This window comes from Sorex fumeus, unplaced genomic scaffold (assembly GCF_029834395.1).
Source record: "Sorex fumeus unplaced genomic scaffold, SorFum_2.1 ptg000050l, whole genome shotgun sequence".
In the NCBI taxonomy this organism is placed as follows: Eukaryota; Metazoa; Chordata; class Mammalia; order Eulipotyphla; family Soricidae; genus Sorex; species Sorex fumeus.
In genome coordinates, this window is record NW_026606107.1 from 8668644 (window position 1) to 8680980 (window position 12337).

Consider the following 12337-nt stretch of genomic DNA (forward strand, 5'->3'; position numbering starts at 1 on the left):
CTTTGACCTGACACATATTTCACTCCCAAAGTCCTGTCCCAGAGGGCCTAGAGATGTTCAGAACCATAAAACTCTGTCCTGCAGCCTAGGCAGATAGGGAGACTAAGATAAGAGACAAAAGTGCCCAGAAAGATTGAGACAAGCTAGATATCCATGTGATTTTCTGGAATCTTTTGTAAATACTTGCCAACTGATAACAAATGCCAGGAGCCCTTAAAAAGGCTTACATAAAACTCCCTTAGTTTAACTTAGCCCTCTACTAAGTTCCTTCTCACTTAGGAAGCTTCTTTTCTATTTTCCAAAATCTTTTCTGCTTTCCAACTCTGAGTCTGAGCATCTTTATTGCTCAATATTTTAATTCTTGAAAATATTAAAGAACCTGGAAATTGGGAATGAACAGAGACCTCCCATCACACCTCTGCCTCATCTGCATCAACAGTGCACGCTGGTCACCAAAATGTTTCTTCTGCTTGTATCTTTTCAGATGGAGAACCAACAAATAGTTCCAGAAGACACACTCTTGGTATGTCTAGTGAAAAACTGAGAAAGGTTTAATTTGTAGCTTCCAAGTAAGGAACGACTCATCCATCCACTTCTGCACCAAGGTTTGGCTACACTATAATTTGGGAGGTCAAGGCATATGCAACATAACCATAATGCCCAAAAGTAGAGAGTGTAAGAAGAAATGGGCCTGCCACAGAGGAAGAGCATGGGATGGGGTGGGGGTGATGGAAGGGATACTGGGAACATTATGTTGGAAAATATGCACTGGTGGAAGGATGAGTGCTCTATCATTGTATGACTTGAAATTTATTCATGAAAGTTTGTAACTTTATCTCATGGTGATTCAATAAAGAATTATGTATGCAACACAGGGAAACCTAAATCATAATATTATCTGGGACCTGAATCAGTTTTGTAGAAATATGGGAGAAAATGAAGAAATACCTTAAATTCAACTATGTTATGCTTTACAAGAAAAAACTGAACTTTACTATACTTGTAAAGTGGACCCAGCCTTACTTGTTAGTGCCCTGAGACTAGAACCATGGGCAACTTTTATAAGTCCTTTTCCTCCTAAGGTGCACACAACTGCACAATTACCACCTTATCCATACCCACAAATAACCAGCATAAGTCAGAATATTTAGTGCCTGGGGTTCTGACTTTGAATACTTTGGGTGCAATGCTTAGCAGAAAGTGGGTGGTCTTCTTACCTTTATCCCCAAAGAGCAACCCTCAGAACTGCTCAGGATATAGGCCAAATAAAGTTAGCTTTTGGGAGGCTTTCAGATGACCCTTATTATCACATTGTGAAGTTCCAGAGCTTCCTACAAACATTTGAAATGTCAAGGAAAGATACAATGCTCATATTAAGTCCAACTGTAATGAAAAATGAAAAGAAAATTGTCCTGGAGAATGCAGGATCCTTTGGAGATCAGTTACATTTAACAGATGGAATTTATCCCATAGGGGCCATGGCAGTCCCTCCATTGGAGCCAGGTTGGATTACAATCAAATGGTGCTGGGATCCAAAGAGACTTCGTGAGTTCATAGTTGAGGGAAAGATGGGTAGAGAAATTATTAATTATGCTAGGTTAACTAGTATTAAGCAGGAACCATAAGAAAATCCAGTAGTCCTTTTTAGAAAGACTCAGGGAGTCAATTAGAAAATTAACCATGTAAATCCTGATTACCATGCCAGGTGAACTAATCCTTAAGTAAAAATGTTATTTACACAGGCTGCCTTGGATACACAGAGAAAGTTGCAAATGTTGGTCATTGGTTCTCAAGGTTAGCCTAGGACAAATACTGAAAATAGCTTTAACAGTCTATTGCAACAGGGAACCAGAAGATAATAGGGACTACACAGGAAGAAACAGAACATGAATATTTGTAGACTTCAAAATCACTTCAAAAGGGAAATTTGTCATTTGTCTCCTAAACGCGTCTATCTTACCAAAGTTCTGGAATCCCAGTATCCCTCCCACCCACCATCCCCCCCATCCTACCCTGCCTCTGTGGCAGGGCATTCCCTTTTGGGATCCGTGGTGGTGGGAAATGGGCACTGGTGGAGGGATGGATATTTGATCATTGTATAATTGAAACCCAAGCACAAAAATTTGTAAGTCTAAAACTGTACTTCATGGTGTCTCACTAATAAAATTTTTTTAAATGAAATCACTGTCCTCCTGTTATTCATCTATTTGCTCGAGCAGGCCCAGTAATGTCTCCATTGGAGACTTTGTTGTTACTGTGTTTGGCATATCAAATGCATCACAGGGAGCTTGCCAGGCTCTGCCGCGTGGGTGAGATACTCTCAGTAGCTTGCCGGGCTCTCCGAGAGGGGCAGAGGAATCGAACTCGAGTCAGCCATGTTGGCTGCATGCAAGGCAAATGCCCTACCGCTGTGCATTTGTCTTAAAATTAAATTTAAAAAAATGTTCTGGAATCCTGATGATCTTTTGGTCAACCATCAGAAAAACTGGACCTCCCCACAGCAATAGAATTAGGGAACATAAGTGATACCCTAAGTCCCCTGGGGAAATCAGTGTCCACATTCCAGTAGGTAGTTTCAGAAGATGGATCTTTGATCCTTTCCTTTAAAAGAATTTAGGGTATCCATTCCTTGAGGGGCAAATGATACAGCTGGAGTGGAAAGATGGAGCATCAACCAAATTTAGTCAATAACTTTAAATCACCCACGGAATAGTAGTCCCACTTGATCACTTGATCACTTGACTTCCCAATAATCATCAATTTGCTCGAGCAGGCGCCAGTAACGTCTCCATTTGTCCCTGCCGCATGCTAGTGTAGCTCAATGACTTCTGTTCATTCTAGGAACATGAAGAGCCTCAAACCAATCGTTCAGGATCTTGATGAAGAAGTCTGACCATCTGGTAGGTGGGTGGCCATGCGGTCTTTTGACATCCTGTGGAATCCAGTCGGTAACGGCTCTAGTCCAGCGGTCATCTCCAAATCTCATTACATGTCCAGCCCATCTGATTTTTGACACCTTGGCAAACAAGATAGCATCCCTGATTCTTGTTCATCGACAGGGGTCAGACCTTCGGATTCTTTCTCTCACTTGAGTGAAACGTGATACTCCAAGCATAGCTCTTTTGATTCCTCTCTGGGAGACCCGATAGTGTTCTCATCCTGTTGGCGTAGGGCCCAGGTCTCTGAGGCGTATGTTACTGCAGGAAGAACAGTGGAATCAAAGAGATGTGCCCAGAGCCGGAGGTTCTTTGCCCTCTTAGCTAATTCTTAGACGCTCTTGAAGGTGTTCCAAGCCGCTCTCTTCCTCCTGTGCAACTCAGGTGCCAGGTCATTCATCATGTTGACTTCTCGACCTAGGTACACATAACTGTTGCATTCGGAGATGGTCGTTCTGTTGAGAGTGAATGGAGTGTCGGGAACAAGGCTGTTTCTCATAAACATTTTCTTTGTAAGATTCAGCTGTAGTCTGACCTTTCCACACTCAGGGTCGAAGTCCGCCAGCATTTGACTACTTTAAAGAAGTTGTCTCTTAAACTAATTAAAATAGATACTTGTAGGATAACATTGTTTTGTCCTTCCTGCATAGTCTCAGGTAGTTTAGGTTTATTGGATTGCTCCCATAACAGTGCTCCCATTCCTCTGTGTTTATTTGTAACTTCTTTCTTTGTGCTCTGTTGAGTTGTAAATATTGTTTTTCTCTTCTCTTTAAGGCCTTTACATAGTTTATTCAGAGCAATGTCCTTTTTGTATCGACACAAGAAGACAGTAAATGCTACGCTTTTGTAACAGGAGTTTATTGACTCTCAGTGATATTTTCCTCCTGGGCTTATGTTCTCTCCATTTAAGCCTCAGCTGCCCTTTCTTCCTAGCACCCCCAAAGGCAGGGTCCCGATGAGAGATTGGATGGAACCAAGGCAAGTGGTAAGCTATGTGCTACCTTGGCATCAAGATGGGCCTGGCCAAAGTGCCATAATGCTTAACTGTAAGTCAAGAGCTTGGTCATGGACAAATGCTCTCATTATCCAAAAAGTAATAACTATATTCGGACCCTCCTAGGGTTAGGAATGATTAATCTGGCCTTAGCTCTGTAGTCTGAGTCTGTGGCAAGATGTTCCCAAGAGAGCTACCCTACAAGCCTCAATGTATCTCTTACTGTGTCCATACAAAAATAACTAGTATTAAGATGTTGATTGAGTTATTGAACTGAGGAAAGGAGAAAAATACCCTAAAAGGTTGCTTGCCCCTGGGCAGTCTAGAAGGACTTTAGAATATCCCAGGTGGTGTTTTTGCCCTTGAGCCTGGCAGTCAGGAAGGGCTTTCTTATGTTGATTTTGCTACCAGACTGAGTGCAGTGTCTGCTCAGAGTGCTGGGTAGTTGGAGAGATGAAAGAGCTGGAGAGAGATGAGAGAGAGAACAGGGAGGCAAAATGGAGTGCGAAGAGACTAGCAAAGGAGACAGAGGGAGAAGAATGTAGTAGAAGAATACAGGAGCAGGCACGTGGAGAGAGAGAGCTCCCAGGCTGCGAGATGAAGCACGGAGAGATGAGTGGGAGAGATAGGAGGAGACAGGAATGAGGGGCAGTGTGAGTCTAGAATGGGGGGCTCAGAGAGACTGGAACAGGCATGTGGGGAGAATGGAATAAACAGCATCTGATCCACCAACTGGCTTGGCCCTCGTTTCATCCACAGTCTGCCACATGGCCCAGATCTCCCTGGCTGAGGGAGCAGCCCTGGGCCCACCCAAATGCGAGTGGCTAGGGGAAGAGCCGTTAGGGACTCCCTGGCTGCCCCCGGAGATACTATACAGGTACTGGGATGGCAGGGGGTGTGATATAGCATCAGATAAAAGGAGGCTCCCAGAAGCAATCTCTCTCCAGACCCACTCTCTATTCATACCCACCCAGCAGAATGCAGGACCAGGTAGGGTTCCCTGTACTCAGTCATCTCAAACAGATGGCAAAGTACAGGTAGGTTTCATGGGCTCAGACAGGGCAGGATACAGTGAAGACTCAGATGTTCAGGAAAGTTAATATTCAAGAAGGTCTTGGATGCCCAGGTAGAGACAGAATGCATACAAGTCTCTCACACATAAAGGTGCCCATGGTCAGAAACTAGGAAAGCCAGGACCAGAGGACAAGAATTGCTGGGGTATAGCTGGGATAACCAGCGACAGATACAGATCACAATGATCTCACCTAAAAGTGTGTGGCCATGGTTAGAATCTAAGAAAAGCATATACAAGATAGAAAGTGATGCAGAGATGGGACATTGTTCATCCCTGTCCCATCTCACACAGGCGAGCAAACTGGGTGAGATGAGAAAAGGAGGTCCTACAGGGTACAGGGCCAATGTCACGGTCAGGACAGTTGATATCATTCATGGTTAAAGAAGAGGCATGGACATTTGGGGAGGGATCTGGACCCAGCCACCTAAACTGTGCAAAAGCTCTAACTTTTAATATTCTTAGTATAAAAAATATTTTCTTCAAAATTGAATGGCCTTAAGGTATACACTTACAAAGTCATTCATGACTGTGTTTCAGTCATACAATTTTCCAACACCCATCCATTCACCAGTGCACATTTCCTGCCACCACTGTTCTTATTTTCTCTCAGTTCCACCTCCCACCCACCACCGAATCCATGCCACCTGCCTCTATGTCAGACACTTTTATTCTCTCGCTCTTAATTTCTGTTTACGCACCGTGGTTTGCAATATTGTTACTGGAAGGGTGTCAGCAAATCACTTTACCTCCTTTAAGCACTCAGGTTTTGTCCAGAGTAATCATTTTGAACTATCATGGTCATAGACACTGTCTGTCCTACTACACTTTCCCTCCCCCTTATGGCAACCTTCCTACCATGTTCAGTCCTCCTGGTCCTTGTTTCTCTGTCCTCTGTCTAAATTCACATAGTACATATTTTAATATCCAAAAATGGAGTGTATTTTTTATACATAACTTTCATACAGTTCTCAAGAACCCAACAGTGCAGAAAAAAACACGTTCATGCTAACGAAAGTATAGGCATGTCAGAGGTATAAAGACGAGTAGAACATATGGTCAAAAATAGACACAGGATCTGTTGCTTTTGTTCTTGTGGATGTGGGCCAGTCTCTGTGGTGTGAAATGATATCTCATTGTTGTTTTGATCTGCATCTCTCTGATGATTAGTGATGTAGAGCATTTTCTCATGTGCCTTTTTGCCATTCGGATTTCTTCTTTGCGAAAGTTTCTGTTCATTTCCTCGCCCCATTTTTTGATGGGGTTGGGTGATTTCTTCTTGTGTAGTTTAACCAGTACCTTGTATATCCTTGAAATCAACCCCTTTTCGGATGTGTATTTGGTGAATATTCTTTCCCATTCTGTAGGCTGTCTTTGTATTTTGGTCACTGTTTCTTTTGAGGTGCAGAATCTTCTTAGTTTAAGATAGTCCCATTTGTCTATCTCTGTTTTCACTTGCTCGGCCAGTGGCGTGACGTCTTTGAAGATACCACTAACTTCAATATCGTGGAGAGTTTTGCCAACTTTGTCTTCAATAAACATTATGGATTCCGGTCTGATGTTGAGGTCATAAATCCATTTCGATCTTACTTTTGTGCATGGCGTTAGGCAGAGATCTGAGCCCACTTTTTTGCATGTAGCCGTCCAGTTTTGCCAGCACAATTTATTAAAGAGGCTTTCCCTGCTCCATTTCACTTTTCTTGCCCCCTTATCGAAGATTAGATGATTATATGTTTGGGAGGAGATGTCAGTATATTCAACTCTATTACATTGGTCTGCAGCTCTGCTTTTGTTCCAGTACCATGCTGTTTTGATTATTACTGCTTTGTAGTAGAGCTTGAAGTTAGATAGGTTGATTCCTCCCATTTTCTTTTTCCCAAGAATTGCTTTAGCTATTAGAGGCAAAAATGTATAGTCGAAGTGACATCTGCAATTGTTTGTTCATTGCAGCACTCTTTACAATAGCCAAAATCTGGAAAAAACCTGAGTGCCCGAGAACAGATGACTGGTTAAAGAAGCTTTGGTACATTTACACAATGGAGTACTATGTAGCTGTTAGAAAAGATGAAGTTATGAAATTTATATACAAGTGGTACTACATGGAAAGTATCATGTTAAGCGAAATGAGTCAGAAAGAGCGGGATAGACACAGAAAGATTGCATTCATCTGGGGAACATAAAGCAACAAAACGGGAGACTAACACCCAGGAAGGGCTCAGATTAGTACCAGGAATTTTGCTCCATGACTTGAAGGCCAGCCACATGTGCTAGGTGAGAAGGAAGCTCAGATAGAGAAGAGAGCACCAAATAAAGGGTGTTGTGAAGACCCTCCCAGGGTGGGAGAGACATGCTAATAGCGGTCTATAGACCAAACATGACTGCCACTCAATGCCTCTCTGGCAAAACACAGTACCCAAAAGAAGAGAGAGAGAACAGGGAGGAATGCCCTGCCACAGTGGCAGGGTGGGACGGGGGGGGGGGGGGAGGATGGGGGGTCGGAGGGATGATAGGACCCGTGGTGGGGGAGGATGGGCACTGGTGGAGGGATGGGTACTTGATCATTGTATAACTGAAACCCAAGCACAAAAATTTGTGAGTCTATAAGTATACTTCATGGTGTTTCACTAATAAAAAAAAATGATAAATAAAAAAAATAAATAAAATAAAATAAAATAAAAGTTTAAAAAAAAAAAGAAAAAAAAATAGATACAGGAATCAAATTATTGCCAGCCTTAGGTAACATGATGGAGAACTTGGACTTTATCCTAAGTCTCTGGAAAGAATTTAAAGGCTTTACCAGGAAGCTGGAGAGATAGTAAAGGGGTTAAAGTTCTTGCCTTACATGTGACCCACTTCAGTTCTATTCCTGGAACTGCACATGGTACCCAGAAAAATGTAGGGCGTGATGGCCAAATACAAACCCAGAACTGATCCCAGAGCACTACCAGATGTGCCCCTGCTGCCCTTCCCTTCAAAAAAGGTTTAAACCAGGCAAACTGATGACTGCAGTTTTGGTTATGTGATCAAACCTGCATTTGTAAAATATAAGTATGAAATAAATTAGGCAAAGGCAGGGATTGAAGATAGTTTTGTGTATCTCGGTTTTATTGAATCGATACAGCAGTAAGAAAATGTTATATGACTTTAGTAAGCCTGGGAAGGGACAAATAGATAATAACTTGCACTTTTCAAGGTACTGAATATCTTACTATAAAAGAGAACCAGCAATAATGGGATTGGGAAAGGAGTAATTCAGAACCCCTGAATATTATAAACAAAGAATAGATTTTTGGAGTCTAAGATTTCTTATGTATTCATCTAATAGTGGTTTATATAAATATATATTTTGGAATTCTCTCCAAGATTTCTGGCTTATATCTTTCAAAATCTTTGAAACTTCCTGTGTTAAATTAAAAACAAAACAAGTTTAGAATGTTATTTCTACCCATGATTTCAAGGGAGGAGTGAAAGACTAGTGATTGAATCAATCACCTATGGCTAATAATGTAATCCATGTCATGAAACCTATATAAAATCCCCAAATACTGAAAGTCATAGAAAGTTCATAGATATCCCAATTTGGTGTGGGAATCATTCTGGGTTGTGTTCCCAAACTCCATTGAGTCACCTATATTGAGAACCTTGTCCTATGTACCTTTCTGTATGATTATAGATTCATATCCTTTAATATCTTTTGCAATAAATCATAACCTATTGAGTAAGCTGGTTACTTGAGTTCTGTGAGCCATGATAGCAAACTAATCAAACTCAAGGAAAGGGATTTGGGAACATCTGTCCAGAAGCACAGGCAACAACCTGGCTGACATTTGGAGCAGGAGGTTATCATTTACTGGGACTGAGACCTTAACTTGGGCAATCTACATATCTTTGCATATTGTTTCAGAATTGAATTGACTTCTAAGACATCCAGCTCCTGTCAGAAAACTTTGGGGATCAAAATCTAAAAACCCATACATTAGAAGTAGGTAAATAATTTAAGTGAAAATATACACAGTGTATTCATATAAGTTGAACACAGAGGTTGTAGTAGAGGCAAATAAAAACAAGATTATGAGGAATTAACAACTTAAATTTTGTATGAAAATAATATGTGATAGTTGTAGAAGTTACAGAAATTAGTATACTAGGTAGAATGATACTTCCCCCCCTACTTTACTTAAACATTATGATTTACAAAGTTGTTCATAATGATTTGTTACAGGCATTCAGTATTCCAACATTAGACCCACCACCACTGCCACCTTCCCTCCACCCTTGTTTTCATTTTCTCAACTACTCCTATAACCTGACTCATACCAGGCCCATAATAATTTATTTTAGATTGTTTATTACCACTAAATGGTTAACAAGATGATATAAAATATTTCTATAGAAGAAAATTTGTGAACATTTTTGTATCACAGCGGGGGGAGGGGGACATTAAGTTCTTGTCTGAAGGTTTACCAAGCTGTTGTTTCAGATTAAACCTTCTATGTTAATGTTTTTGGTAATCAAAATTGGGTGGTTTTTATGTTACATCCCATCCAATCTAATGTGCTCCTAGTACGATGTTAGTGTTGTAGTTTGGAGATGTGGCTGCAGAAAATCTATAATATTTAACTGGGTCATCCAGCCAGGGGCATGGTGGTGGCTTTGGGGTGGTTTTGTTAGCACAGGAGCTGGTCTGTCCCACTTAGAGATTGGCCTGGAGGTCTCAGTCAGGAGTGTGTGTATGAGAAATTTTTGCGGCTTCCTCAGAAAGAAAGAAATAGAAAGAAAGAAAGAAAGAAAGAAAGAAAGAAAGAAAGAAAGAAAGAAAGAAAGAAAGACCTTTTTTTCCAGCTAGTTGATATCTTCCGAGTAGGTAGGGCACTTGCCTTGCACACAGCCTCCTGGATTAAGTTACTGTTTGGTCTCCCGAGCTGGCTAGTAGTAGTTTCTGAATGCAGAGCCAGGACTAAGCCCTGAACATCACAGAGTATGGCCCCAAAAGAAAAACAAAAACAAATGAAACTTTAAAGAAATATTAAGAGTTGAATTAAAAATTCTACTACACTTGATCTTAGCTAAAGGAGCAATAACACAGCGGATAGGGCATTTGCCTTGCACACGGTTGACCCAGGTTTGATTCCTCTGCCCCTCTCGGAGAGCCCGGCAAGCTACCGAGAGTATCTTGCCCACACGGCAAAGCCTGGCAAGCTACCCGTGACATTCGATATGCCAAACACAGTAACAAGTCTCACAATGTTACTGGGCCCACTCGAGCAAATCAATGAACAACGAGAGGACAGTGACAGTGACAGTGAATTAAAAATTGAAAACAAGTAAATACTTCTGGGGAAATGCTATTGAAAATGTATATAATGTTATCCTTATCATATCCTTGGGCTGGAGTGATAGCACAGCGGGTAGGGTGCTTGCCTTGCATGCAGTCAACATGGCCGACCAGAGTTTGATTCCTCCGCCCCTCTCGGAGAGCCTGGCAAGCTACTGAGAGTATCTCGCCCGCATGGCAAAGCCTGGCAAGCTACCCATGACGTATTTGATATGCCAAAAACAGTGACAACCAAGTCTCACAATGGAGACTTTATTGGGCCCACCAAGAAAATCAATGAACAACGGGAGGACAGTGACAGTGACAGTGACAGATCATATCCTTAAGAAAACAAGCAGGTTTAACCCTTAATCAGAAATCTTTGTATAGATTTGCAGATAAAATGGTGTATGCCTCAAGGAACAAATCTCTAAGGAAATTTATTGATAATTCTGATGTCTGCAACCAGCTCTTTCTAGAAATGTGCTTCCCTGTTCTTTTTCTTCACAAACCACTTCTTATGAACATGCAGGCATGGTAGTTATTTTAAGTACACGAGCCTGCCATTTTTAAATGCTGGTATGTTGCTGAGAAAAGCTCTCTTTCTACTCATCATCTTGCTACTTGATTGATTGGCCACTTGAGTGGCAGTGGAACTGGATGCTTTTCAGTTGCATCCACACAAGCTCTGAATGTCCAGATGGACAATAAAGTTAGTAAAGGTAGAATGTAAAGTCTTCACTGACTGAGATAGTGAGCAAGTATGTAAGTAGTGAGCCATTAAGACAGTATGTAAGGGACTAGAAGAGGAACTGATTGTGCTATAGTGAGAGGGCAAAACTTCAAAGGAATAGTTTTTACTGGAGGTTGAAAGATGTAACAGCCTCATAGAGCAAAAGATAAAGGTGAAAACCACATACCTCTCATCTTATGTCCTTTAAACTTATTCACACAGCACAAAGATGCTTGCTCATTTGCATGCAGTTCAATATTGACATTTTACACTGTCTACTTCATTTATCCTGTGAGGAAGTTGAAATTGGATGTAAGAACAAATATAAAGAGATGATGTGTGTTGTGTGTGTGTGCGGTAGTAGGGGGGGATGGGCAAGCTGCCTGAGAATGTAATGTCACAAGGTTTTGGGTTATAGAATAGAAAGCCAGGTGCTAGCCTTCTTAACATTCTGCATGCCTCGATCTTGATATCAATGGTGACTCAAGATTAGAATGAGTCTGAAAGATAAGAGGCAGCTTCTGCCTAATGACCAGAGACCAGCTGTACCTAAATTTAATGAGAAGATAAAAATTGCATACTCACCCTTTTAGATCTGATATCTTGGGTAAAACCCCCTGACTGCAGCTAGGGAGCTTTCCTGTGTGTGTGTGTGTGTATGTGTGTGTGTGTGTGTTTGCATAGTTTTCTTCCCCTTCCAATATATGCCTTGCTTAGGTTTAACAATTTTGTCTGTCACTTGCTTCTCATTCTTGAGCTGTCAGTGACAAGAGCCTACCCACGCTAATAAAGTGACTTCAGGGATGATCTCATATTATGAAACTTTATTTTCCACAGTTTATCTCAGCGTTAGATATGAAAGTACTAATCTCAAGAAGGGAGATGCAGGCAACACATGTGCTCAGGCACCACATGCACTTGGGCACAAGGCATAGACACAAGCAACACATGGGCTTTGACAGCATATATTCCCAAGCTGCCCCATGTGGGGCTTTCTACCTATATAGGAGTGTGTTGCTACGGTGGTTTCCAAGGGGCTGGAGTTGAGATTGACTGATGGTCTTCCTTGAAATTTCTTTTTGTTACCCTTTTTTCTGCTGGAGCTTCTCTTAGGGTGTGGGGGTTCCAGCCTTCTCTGATATGTGCTGGCCAGATAAAGGTATTATCAGGAATTTCACTGCCATGAGGGCCTTTTTTTTTTATCTACATGCCTGCTTCACTTTAATGTTATATGTATATTGGATCTCTCTGCTCTGGAGGTCTGTGATCTCTCTTGATCACTTATCTT